Source organism: Lolium rigidum, chromosome 4, assembly GCF_022539505.1.
Source record: "Lolium rigidum isolate FL_2022 chromosome 4, APGP_CSIRO_Lrig_0.1, whole genome shotgun sequence".
NCBI lineage: Eukaryota > Viridiplantae > Streptophyta > Magnoliopsida > Poales > Poaceae > Lolium > Lolium rigidum.
The window spans coordinates 23,029,129-23,039,466 of record NC_061511.1 but is presented as its reverse complement, the minus strand read 5'-3'; positions in this window follow the sequence as shown (position 1 = coordinate 23,039,466).

Sequence of the window (10,338 nt, the reverse complement as noted above, 5' to 3'; positions counted from 1 at the left end):
CTTCAAGATCACGTCCCTGGACATGATCTCGGGATACTGGTGCAAACTCGACAGGTGCCGCTTAAGGTCTTACCATTCTGTCGAGTCCCAGTCATGTTTATCGGGTCCACAGCGCGTCCGCTGGGATATTTCTTCACATCTGTTGATGTGGAAAAAGTAGCAGAGCGCAGTCTTTGGCGATGCCACGCCACACAGGACGGACCCGGGGTCTTACCTTCGCAGAGTTTTGCGGCATTCAGAGATTATTCGCGACTTTGGCGCTCTGAGAATATTTTGTCAAGTGCATTGTTCGGCTGATGCGATGACCCATTTTGCGGGTTCTTCTATATTTTTCTCGGGCTTGATGAGACAGCCGAAAGTATTGGGTTCTTCTATATTATCGGGTACATCACCGATGCTCTTGCTCGGAATAATATGACGAGTCAATGGACCCGAAGATTTGTCCACCTTTTTTTTTTTGTGTTCCTCCTTGATGAAAATTTCGTCGAGTTCCTCCTTGAAGAAAATTTCTTCGGGTCCTCCTTGAGGACAATGCTTCGGGTCCTCCCTGAGGAGAATTCTTCGGGTCCTCCCTGAGGAGAATTCTTCGGGTCCTCCCTGAGGAGAATTCTTCGGGTCCTCCCTGAAGAAGATTTCGTCGGGTGCTTTTTTGATTTCGTCGGGTTCCTCCCTGAAGAAGATTTCGTCGGGTGCGCGGTCAGCGCTCCCGATGGTGGTAGCCCCCCGAGGCTATGGTCGGGTGCACGCATCCGGACATAGGCTCAAGAACTTGTATAATTTGCTTTCTTCTGCACAAATAAACAAACTTTTTCTATCTTTTCCTTGACTCTCTTTTTCGCATGTGGTATCAGATGCTCAGATTCGATGATATGTAAAGTGAATATATGTCGCGCAGCCCCCGAGTGTCGGGTGCGACGAAAGTAAACGATAATCAACTTTGTACAAAATAAAAGAACACTTAGCTTTTTGGACACGACGAAGTCGATGCATGATGAAGTATTCGAGTGTAGATAAGAAATCTAGCCAAAGTAGAAACCACCAAATAGCAAATAATAGATGCCGCCAAATTGCTGATGAAGAAATAGCCGAGCCCCCGAGCGGTTAGGCGCGGCATCGAAATAAGTTGATGGAGTCCCGGCGTCATATTTGGTGAAGCCATTTAAGATGAAGCCATAAACAATAATATACGAAGATGAATCCCAGATGAAGTATTTTGAGATGAATCCATATTGAAGATTACGCCATTAAATATAGAGCATATATTGAAGATAAATCCGTCAATATCATAGAAGATGAATTCATTGGCCCAAACAATCCAGTAATAATCATAGAAGATAAATCCGCTGATATTATAAAAGATGAATCCATTGATCCGAAAAAAATAATTCTAGTAATAACCATAGAAGATGAATCCATTGTCCCGGAAACGCATCGGGTAATATTGTATAAGAGTGAACCAATAATAACCCGAAGAGAAACAATCCAGCAAGCTGAAGAAGATAAATCCACTATTCCGAAGAAAATAATTCCACTGAACCGGAGAAGATACATCCAGAGCCGAAGAAAAGAAATTCACCAAGTAACCGAATATATTTGTGGTAACGAAGTAATGGCTCAGCCACGAGTGTCGGGTGTATTTGCTGTAATAATGTAATGGTGCCACCCCCAAGTATCTGGGTGTAACGGAAGTAAATAATAATTGAATCTTGAAAGAGGGACACTTAGCTTTGTTATCGGATGCGGTGGCACCGACATGAAAGGAGATCGTGCGGTGGACACAGTCGTTGTACTCGCGCGGCGTCTGACCGGTAGCAGTTGATGAAGAAAACATAGTCGATGTGGCGGATCCGCGATGGTGAAATTATTCGCGACAGGTGAGCCCCGAGCGTACCAAGTGCGCAGCGGCGAAATAGTCGGAGCTTATTCCGATCTGCAATTTGTATTAAGGCGCAAAAAATCTTGCGAGCAAGTAACAACACAAACCGAAAAAATATCTAGCCATATGAATTTTGCAAATAATGATTAATTGAAAATATAGCACCTGATGATCCTTGTGTCAGATAAAATCACGGTGGCGACTGAGCCAAATTTTATTCGGCTGTATCGCGGTTCTTTTTAGTACCCGATACTTTTGTGCTTTCTTGACTGACTTGTATGGCCCGCCGATGACACAAGAATTTACACACGAACACACAAAATACTTCATAGTAATATTAGAGTATAAAGTAGTACAAGCATAATTTCAGTTGAATTTTAGAATTTAGGACACATCAAATAATAACTGAAGTAATATTATCTAATAATTTTCGAGTATGCAATACATTCAGATATCTAATCTTAGCTAAATAGCACTAGTGAACGAATAATATGGAAAAACAAATACTGGTAATTTCAGTACTTAGGGTCTAGTAATACTTAGCTCTGCCTTTTAGATGAAGGAAAACGTACGACTGTATGTTGGAACTTGTGAACAATGCGCTTCTCTTCAGGCAACTTGCGATACTTCTGGTCGGGTGATGCGCCTGTCCGCATGAGCTTCTCCTCGGCACTTGACCCGACTGTTTTTAATCAGTGGTTGTTCTTTTGGTTTCAGCAGTGCACGGTGACCCTGACTGATTTGACTAGCCATCGCGACGGCACATGTGCGAGAGCCGCCCAACGTCGTGTGGCCGTGAGGTAGTGTTGATGTTGGTTTTGGCCGCAGAGTCCAAATGGCAGTCCAAACGTCGGGTTGCAGCATAAACCATCTTCTCTGATGATCTTTATGTTGGATGAAATTGGGCCGATGATTTGCGGCGCAAATATGCTGTTGAGTATTTCGTCGTGGAGATTGATATGAACAGCCAGCGTTGTCCGTAGTCTTCGAGACATGATCGACAGAGGCGGGCACGGTTGCAGTCCAAGATGGTAATGATCCAAAGGACAGCATCATTGCTGCTTTCAATTCTGCCTCCATCGCTCAATTCTCCAAACTCTCTTTTTTGGTAGAAACGCGTCGGTAGACACATGTGTCTGGCATAACACGATCTGGCCGAAACCTGAGCGCGGCGTCTTGTTGATGATGAAACCGCCAACCGAAAAAAAAAAATTTGACCGACAGCCGCAGGGAGCTTATCGGATGCGCCTGTTTCTTGACGTAGATCATATCCGCCGTTTTCTGACGTAGATCGGATTCGCTTGTTGATGAGATGCAATCCGAAGAAAATCGATGATAGAACGATCTCGCCCGGATGACAAAATCCAGTCGCCGCGATTCCCACAGACGGCGCCAATTGACGAGGGAACACCTCGGCAATGCCTACGTATTGTAGACTAGGGTTTCGGGAGAGAGCGACGATGGAGATTCCGGGAGCGAGATTAGGCACACGACGTACCCAGCTTCGGGTCCCCTCGGTGGAGGATCCCTACGTGCTGCTAGCAATCAGTATATGAGCATAATATGTTTACATGGTGTCGCCATAGGCGGAGCTATGTTGTCTATATTCTGTCTATCTGTTGTCCCCCCTATTTCGGGTGCCCTGGCTAGCTTTATATATGCAACCAGCCTAGGGTTTTACAAGAGTCCTAGTCGACTACTTCTTCGGGCTGCCTTGTTGGGCCTTCTCCATATTTGGTCTTCTCCATATTGGGCCGAGCCAGGTATACTAATAATGGGTATCCGAAGGGTATGCCCATGTCAATAATCTCCCAATGTTTGCGATGGGATTGTTCCTCCTTCATGATGGGATTCATGCGAGGTTCGATTCTCACCGCTCCAAGTTCTTTTGGGAAGGGGCGGGACCAAAGCGGAAGTATCACCTAGTTAACTGGCCAACTGTTTGTAGACCCAAGGATGCTGGAGGTCTAGGGTTGCTTAATACCAAAAAGATGAATGTGGCGCTGCTGCTAAAATGGATTTGGAGACTATATCAAGAAGAGGACACGATCTGGGCTCGTATCATTCGTGCTAAGTATGCTGATGCCTCCGACCTGTTTGCGGGATCAGGCCATGGAGGTTCCCCTTTCTGGAAAAGCCTTCACAAAATCAAACATCTCTTCAAGGTTGGCGCAAAGAACAAGGTGCGGAGTGGAAATAGAACGAACTTCTGGAAGGACTGGTGGTGTGGGAGGGGCCCCCTACTAGAGTCATTTCCTCTGTTATTTGCCATTTGCGACAATCAGGACATTTCGGTCGCTGACGCGCTTTATCAAAACTCCCTGCAAGTCCGCTTTCGACGTTCACTTGATCCGGAGGGTTTGCGACAGTGGGACGATATTCAACGAATCATGGCTGAGGTCAATCTCACCAATGGTCAAGACAGGATCTCATGGCACCTGGAACAAACCGGATCATACTCAGTAAAATCTATGTACTCTATGCTTTCGAAGGGCACCACTATTGCCCACGCCAAAGACTTGTGGGAAGCCACGGTGCCGCTAAAAATCAAAATCTTCTCCTGGCAATTAGCGCTTGACAAGCTGCCCTCGGGGTTGCAGATCCTTACTCGACACGGTCCGTCCAATGGCCATTGTGCTCTGTGTGGTGCACCGGAGGACGCTAGCCACATTTTCTTTTCCTGCTCCTTGGCGGTCTTCGCGTGGGCAGTCACGCGCCAGCTGCTCGGGTGCAACTGGCGCCCCGCCAACTTTGCCCAGTTTCACGCCATCCTCTCTAGCTTCTCGGGTTATCCTAGAAGACTGATGTGGATCCTTTTCCTTGCCCAATCTTGGGCGTTGTGGAATGTGCGCAATAAACTTGCCATTGAAAAGAAAACTATTGCTAACCCAGCTGACATTATTTACAAAACCATCAATTTTTTGCAGCTGTGGAGCCTAAAATGCAAGCCAAGCGTAAAGGAGGGCTTAAGCTGGATGGCACGCGAGCTAAGGGAGCTGTACGCGTCGCTCAAGCCAGCATCGACGTGAAGGAGTAGTCCGCGCCACGATGCGGGTTCCTGGGACGGTCTGGACTTCATGGAGGCCTTGCTGTGTTCCTCTGTGGCACTTTACCTTGTCATCCTGAAACTCTTAGTCTTGTGTGCTGTTTTATTTGGTGGCCAAGCTGTAATGCCCAGCAGTTTGTAGTTGAATCCTGGATACTGTGTTGGCTTTATTAATTTAAAGTCGGGCAAATCTTTGCCCATTATCTAAAAAACAATAACCGCGATGGAATCTGAAAACTCCTTTTTACCTGCAACGGTATGTGCTAGAGTGTCATCCACGGCACATTATCCTTTGAGATTGGTGAGACTCCGTGTTCCCGTTTTGACAAAACTGAAATACAATTAAAGCAAAAATAAACACTAAAAAATATTTTACAAGTTTCAGAAACATGTGAAAAGCTTTGTGGAACATACTTTGAAAAGTAAATAATTTTTCATAAATTTCAGACATATTTCATAAATTTTAGATATATTTCATATTTTTTTAGAAACTCGATAAGCACATGGGTAAAGTGAGCATGACGTCACCACTCTGGCACATGCTATAGCCGTCAAAATCGATGTGTTCTGATGGAATCTTGCTACCCGTCCTTTTAGGACCCCGTCGCTTCACACCCACATCATCACCATCCTTGCAGACAGTACCGTCACCCATGTCTCATAGCATCGTCGGCGGACCTAAAAGTACCGTGGTGGCTCACAACGATGACACACCTCATAGCACCACCATCCCCGTTGGCAGCAACGTCGGCACCGTTCACATCAGCACTGGCGTCGGCCTAGCATTGCCGGCGACGGTCGTAGCTCTCGTCGTGTCTGCTGGCAGACGTACAAGGATCAAATCTTGACCGCCATTAGAATGGATGGCAACAATCAAATCGAGCCACTCGCTTTTTCTTTCGTGGATAGCGAGAACACTAAAAAATTGTTATGGTTCTTCAAGCTGAAAATATCAATTGTTAAGGACAAGCCGAATGTTTGCATCCTTCACGATATGCATACATGTATACTCAATGCTATTAAGGCACTGAAGAAACCAGGGGAACAAACGTCATTGATGGACATTCAGAGTTGGGACCAATTTTTACTCACAATTCAGGAGTAAGAGCCTTATTAATCTCTTCAGGAAGTTGTGCATCCAGAACCAGTAGTGGAAGTACAATTTTCTCCAGCGCAATCTTCAGGAGTTCACTAAGCAACAAGTTGTGCAGAGGAAAGCTTCACGAGACGCCTGCTACCAACACATATGCAGATAGTTGTTGCACAAAGAGCAACAGGAACAACACCCGTTGACGAGGAACCTCAAGGTCTTTGCGACTTGCCCGGATTTGACCCGCTCGGTACAAGGAGAAGGCGGAGAAGGTAGATGAAAAACTTTGAACAGTGGATAGAGCACAAGCCAGTGGAGAGGTGGTCTTTGTTGCACAACACACATGGAGCTAGATACGGCGTCATGACAACCAACCTCACAGAATCGTATAATTTTGTGCTCAGCGGCAACAGGACCTTGCCACTTATAGCTATTGTAGAGGGTATTTTCCTTGGCATGGTGAAAAATTTCAGAGACAGACGCCAAATGGCTAACATGCATATGATGAACAGCCCAACCACACTGTATTATTCAATGGTTATGTAGTACATGGCCAATAAGTTGGAGAAAGGTAGGCATCTCGTTGTCGTCCACATCGGGAATGAAGAAAAGAGGTTTGAAATCTTCTTACCTACAGACAAGTTCGGGTGTGGAAATGAACTAAGAACGCACGATGTGAAAATTGGTAATGAAGAATGGCCAACATGCGAGTGCACATGCAACAAACCTAAGTTGCTTCACCTTCCTTGCTTGCATGTGCTTGTTGTTTGCGGACAGCTTGGGATGTTAGAAATCTCGTTTGTGTCTCCCTACTACCTAAAAGATGCCATGCTCAGCACTTGGACGGGTGAGATGGTAGGATTTCGATCAGTTGAAAATTTCAATACAATAAACCTAGGTGAAAGGCGATATATTCCACACCCAAATCTATTGCGGACAGGCAGAGGTAGACGCCAGTCGCAATGCATCCGGAATGATATGGACGAATCTAAAGCCGGAGGGCCAACTAGGCAATGTTTTCTATGCAGTCAATTTGGTCATAGAGACACAAATTGTCCAACCTTCGAGACTGGCCCAACACTTAGGGGCCAGAGAGGTGCAAGAGGACGTCGCATGAAAGGATGAAACTAGGCTATTACGTTCGTGACCGCACTACGCGGCGGCGCTGCACAAAAGGTGACCCCGTGCGACGGTTGTGTCCCTCCAAAAAAAAAATGTATCTTCCGCTCATTCTATGCTCATCAATGCATGGGCCAGTGACACATATTCTGCTATAAGGCCTTCCATAATGGGAGGTTCTTGGCACGGTATCATAGAAACAATGCTTATATGGCACCATAGTTAATGAGGAGAGATAGTGATATTGTATCTTAGCTAAGATACAACCCTTGCATAAAGTCATAGGCAAAAAAGAGTGGCTAGCCAAATCACACGCATACATATCACCAAAATTATTAAATATAGAGACAACCCCTAAGATACAATGCATTGAGTGCATTGTCTCTTAACACACACCACTGCTAGTTAGGATGGTGCACTAAGATACAACCTAACCTAAATAAGTACTAATGGGACAAACACAGTGATAGAATGTGCATTTGGTTGCTAGCTGCCAAAAAGGTTGTTAGCTGCATAAAAATGCCATGGACAAAATTGGAAACAAGGATTTCATTTGCAATTAGTATCATTAACTTGGCAACCACTCAAAATTAATGTGACAATTAGGATCTAACTAATCTAAAAATTAGTAAATATGGCCACTAGGATATCCTAATCTACTACCTCCGTTTCAAGGAATAAGGCGCCCTCGTTTTACGAGTTTTTTGTTTGATCAAGAATTACTTTAAATAGATAAAGATTATTTGTATGAAATTAATATCATTAAAAAGTGTTTTTCAATACGAATCCAACGATACTAATTACATATAATATAATCAAGATTTTATTGCTAAATTTTTATGGTCAAAGTTCGTCTTGGAAAACGCGTGCGCCTTATTCCTTGAAACGGAGGTAGTACTAGCAATTACCACTAATTAATCTGCCAATTACTACTAATGATTCCAACACTTACTAGTACTAAATTAATATGGAAATTAGTAAAAATGGCAGCTATGGCTAATTAATATGCTAATTACTCCTAGTTATTCTGGCAATTGAAAATTAGTTAATCCGGGAATTGGTACTAAATCAACTATACTAAACATCTGGGATTACAATCAGCACTCTGGTGGTTATCTTCCTTGTGGTGGAGTTCAAGTCCTAGACTTCACATGGATATTTGTATTTATCTGGATTTGTTCTAGGATTTAATCGGTGTTATTCTTTCAGTGGTAGGTGGTGTTGCCTCTGGTGACTTCGTCAACATCAACATATGTCGGCTCAAACCCTCGGAGGTGCTCATAGGAGCAGGGTGTGTGTGTGTGCGTTCATACGATAAGTGTACATGCGTATTTGCGAGCGTCTGTGTTGTACTATGTTCTAAAAAAAGATCACAACTAGCACAATCTCATCTAACCCTGACTAATACTGGTTCCAAATCGTGTAGAATTCACTCGTCATGGCCTCCACAAGTTTGATGTTGCTCAGAGCCACCGAACAAACCAAGAAGATGACAGGATGCACCAGAGATCCTCTGACACGTCACAACCATCGGTTTTCCGGCGGCGTTGTGCAACCCTCACACGGACCTTCCGACAAGAACCAATGAACCATCACGCCCGCAGGGGTAAAACCGATCAGCATCAAGCCCAGCACGCAGAGCAGCATGCCGACGCGGCATGCCGAGCAACACCTAGCCCAACGCAGAGCAGCCTCGCCCCTCATGGTTGCCTCCATGTTGCGTGCTCGGCGTCGGTGGCCATCTCCGATGCGTGCTCGATGGTTGCGCCTCCCCTCCTGGAGCGTGCTCGATGGCCTCGCGACAGCCACCCGCGGTGGTACTCGATGGCGGCTGGTGTCTAGGTTCTTGCGATCAACAATAGAGTTATTGTAGTATTTGTAGCATCAAATATTATTTATAGAAGTATGTCCCTTGGAAGCTTTGCAGCTAAATAAACACCACCCCGTAACTGCGTTGTCACAAGAGCAGTCACGTTCGCACTCAAACCGTGGTTTGGAAATAGCCTGTTCTACAAGTTACTAAAGATGGCAATAGTTTGAGAGTTTGATGTAACTAAGAGCAAAATAAATAACAAAAGTAAACTAAAGCAAGAGAGTGTTGATTGAGTGTGTTTGTGATATGGTTGAGGGCTTCTCGAGGATTGTAGGTTCCACCACTAGTATTGGTACTACTTATGATTTGGATGAACTATGTCTTTTGGTATGCTATGTGTGGAGAGAGCTCCATAATAAGATGCGCCCAGAAAACCATCAGTCATCGTATCTCTATATAACCACTTCGGCTAGCCTTCTGCAACCACATGTTGACCATCGCAATTATAAGGGTTTCCCCATGGTTATTTATATGAGCTTAGTGAGTCTCTCTTTATCCCCCTCTTCCATATGATAGAGCACCGCCACGGTAATATCACTTCTCGCCGTACACAATATCATACTTCAAAGGGTAGTTCCTTCTATAGTCCCCAAGGAAAATATTACATGGTGCACTTCACATAATATCTAGAGAGAAAACTAACATATAATCATAGATCAAAGTTATAGTTCATCTTTATTCACATCATAATATTACTAGGGTTTCTCCATATCTCCCCAAGAACAAAGGAACTGCTCATACATGAAGGGGATCAACATCATGACAATACTATGGATTGAATATGAAGGTAGACTTGTATACAATTACAAATCCTAATAAAGTTTGGATCACAACCAAGTAGACAAAGGGGATTGGCGATGGAGATGTTGATCATCATCGACGCATTTCCCTTCAAGATCCTAGTCTCCTCTTCCTCTTGTGTGTTGGTAGAGATGGTGATGGAGGCGACGACTATGGATTTGGCGGCACAGCGGCAGGGCTCCACCCCCAAGGGAGTGTATGGATGTGTGGCATGTTATTTGGATCCTCCCCTTTTTATATTGGTCTTGGAGGGTCCCCAATAGTTCCCAATACGTTCCTTTTGACCTAAGGAAGGTCTAGGAAAAAACAGGGGCGAATTCGGTGAAGAAACGTGTCCGGAAAGGGATTTCCATCGCCTAGAATCCGTGGTACGGGCGGGCGGTACGGGCGGACCGCCCGTACCGATGGTCGCTATTGGTTTTGCCGCCATTTCTTCATACTAACTTCGATTGAGGTGTTCTTCAGCTCGTTGGATTCGTATGGATGAGGGCTACAACAACATGGCCTTAGATCTTAAATATAAGATGTTGCAA